A 2773-nucleotide genomic window follows, 5' to 3' on the forward strand; every position below is an offset into this window, starting at 1 on the left:
GACCTCTCTCCTCTGCCTGGTGCTGGGCCTAATATATTACTGGACTGTTGCAGTTGGCTGACGTGAAGCCTCTTCTCTGCTATACATGCAGACTAATTCTCTGCTGACATGAAGACCGATTGTCTTTACGGGACCTCTCTCCTCTGCCTGGTGCTGTGGCCTAAATATCTGACAATGGACTGTTGCACTGGTGGCTGACGTGAAGCCTGATTCTCTGCTATGGGACCTCTCCCAATTGATATGGTTAATTTTATTTATTTTATTTTTATTTTTTTTATTTCCCTATCCACATTTGTTTGCATGGGATTTACCTACATGTTGCTGCCTTTTGCAGCCCTCTAGCCCTTTCCTGGGCTGTTTTACAGCCTTTTTAGTGCCGAAAAGTTCGGCACTAAAACATCCAGGTGTCCGCTCAACTCTAATAGTATAGACTGTAGTCACAGAAGCACCAAATGCATCTAAAGGCGAAAAATGTACTGACAAAAAAAGATTATCCAATTACAGCCTCATATCTCCTCACTTCATGCTCCGTGGCCCACCTGCCGCAGAAAAAAGAAAAAAGAGGAGGAAAGAAAGAAAAAAAGAGATTAAGTATATTGTATATAAGAATAAATAAAGAATAATAAAGAATATTTTTTTTTGTCTTGTACAGAAAATCTCACAATATACATAAGTACGGTCAACACCATAATATACAACATGGAGGCAAACCACAGACCTAACCCACCCCAATTTTATAGTCCACATTTAGACCATAAGGTTTGAGGGAATTAAGGGTGTGAATCCACCTCAACTCCCGTCTGTTTAGAAGATTAGCCCTGTTGCCACCTCTTCTGGGCATAGGTATAAAATCAATAATACAGCATTATTTATTCTTATATACAATATACTTATTCTCTTTTTTTCTTTCTTTCCTCCTCTTTTTTCTTTTTTCTGCGGCAGGTGGGCCACGGAGCATGAAGTGAGGAGATTTGAGGCTGTAATTGTGGACGGCATGCCCATACAAGGATAATCTCTTTTTGTCAGTACATTTCTTGCCTTTAGATGCATTTGGTGCTTCTGTGACTACAGTCTATTGTTTACATAGCAGGTACATATGAGGAGATCCCTCCCTATGAGGTGGTAATGGGTGGGCATTGATCGCAGTTGCAGTGTGACCCCACACTAACGTGTGGGTACGCAACTGCACTGGGACCACGGATGTTGGCTGCAGCTTTGATGTTGTTGCGTCCCGTACCTGAACTCACCCAGCCATCAGTATAGGCCATAGGAGCACTAACATGTGCCCTCACCTGACTTTGTTATACATCGGCTGTCACCAACAGAAGTTCCTGGCAATACAGGCATGATGCCCTGATTCAAGATTTTCGCAAGAGACATCGGAAGGCCAATACGCAGTTGCGGTACCACATCCATATCGTAACCTGGAAGTACGCCACATACGTCACTGTGACATGCGCAGTCACGCTACAGGACGCCGAACCGCATGAACCATGACAGCCGTCCATGTTCTATATCCTCCTTCACCCTCCGTCTGCCTGACCTACGCAGTAAGCACTTAGCACTTTATCAGCATACACAGCTGACACCATTTACGTTATGATTGACAATTATGAAATATTTATATGTTTCTGTATATTTCACTGAACAATATGTTTATTTTTTTAATCGACATTCACTATATCATTATGCACTGATTTTCACCATGAGATGTATTGCAAATTGGATATATGTACTGTATTTTGTATTTGATTAATTTATTTGTCATGAATTGAGCACACCTGTAATGCACATTGATTGCAGTCACCTGTACTGGTATATATACTCAGCATGTTGTCTGTACACATTGCTTGAGAAAGGCTCACACATTGAGCCGAAACGTCGCTTGTCCCATATGGGTAATTAAAGATTTTTTTCATCTTTTACTTTCTGGAGTGCTGCCCTTTTTGTTATTTTTATCTATCTGGATTGGCTTATATCCACACTGGACCAGCTGCACCCATATTTTTCCATTGACGGTGCTGCCACTGAACTCTTTTGTTTCTGTGTATATATATTATATATGATGTGTATGTGAAAGTGAGTAAACATTGTGTCAAAAATGTATGTAGTGAGACTGCATATCAGCACAGTGTTAACCCTTTCTTTCTTGTTCAGGGTGTACTCCATTTACAGAAGGCTGTGATACATCTAATTAGTGGGTTTATATATGGGATTGAGTCAGTCATTTAAATTTATAGAAGGTAGCGAGCGGGGCTTATTGTCAGTCATCCACATTTTACAAAAACCCAAACACCTCCATTTCTGCGTTGAATCCTTGCTTATCTGATCCCCTCCTCTCCAGTGTATGTTCACCTTTTCTAAGGCTGCAAAACTCATCCTTTGGGTCCTGATTATGTGATGTCTTAGAGTGGAGTGACGGCGCATGTTTGTCATATCTCTGTTTGATATTTGCAATGTGCTCAGCTATGCGTTTTCTCAAAGTCCTCTTGGTTCTGCCCATGTATTGTTTCCTACATGGGCATTGTATAATGTATATAACGCTTTCTGTGTTGCATGTCAGGAATTCCCTAATTTTGTGTATATGGCTATTACTGGTTGATCTAACCTCAATGTTTTTTTGGGGGGATGTGGTAGATTTACATCCCATACAGGAACCGCATCTGTAAAAACCTGATATTCCCATCCATTTCTGGAGTGTTGATGTTTTTGAGGATTTATTAATAATGGTAGGGGCCACCAGTAAACCCAAATTTGGAGCCTTAGTAAAGGT

Source organism: Bufo gargarizans, chromosome 3 (assembly GCF_014858855.1).
Source record: "Bufo gargarizans isolate SCDJY-AF-19 chromosome 3, ASM1485885v1, whole genome shotgun sequence".
Classification (NCBI taxonomy): domain Eukaryota; kingdom Metazoa; phylum Chordata; class Amphibia; order Anura; family Bufonidae; genus Bufo; species Bufo gargarizans.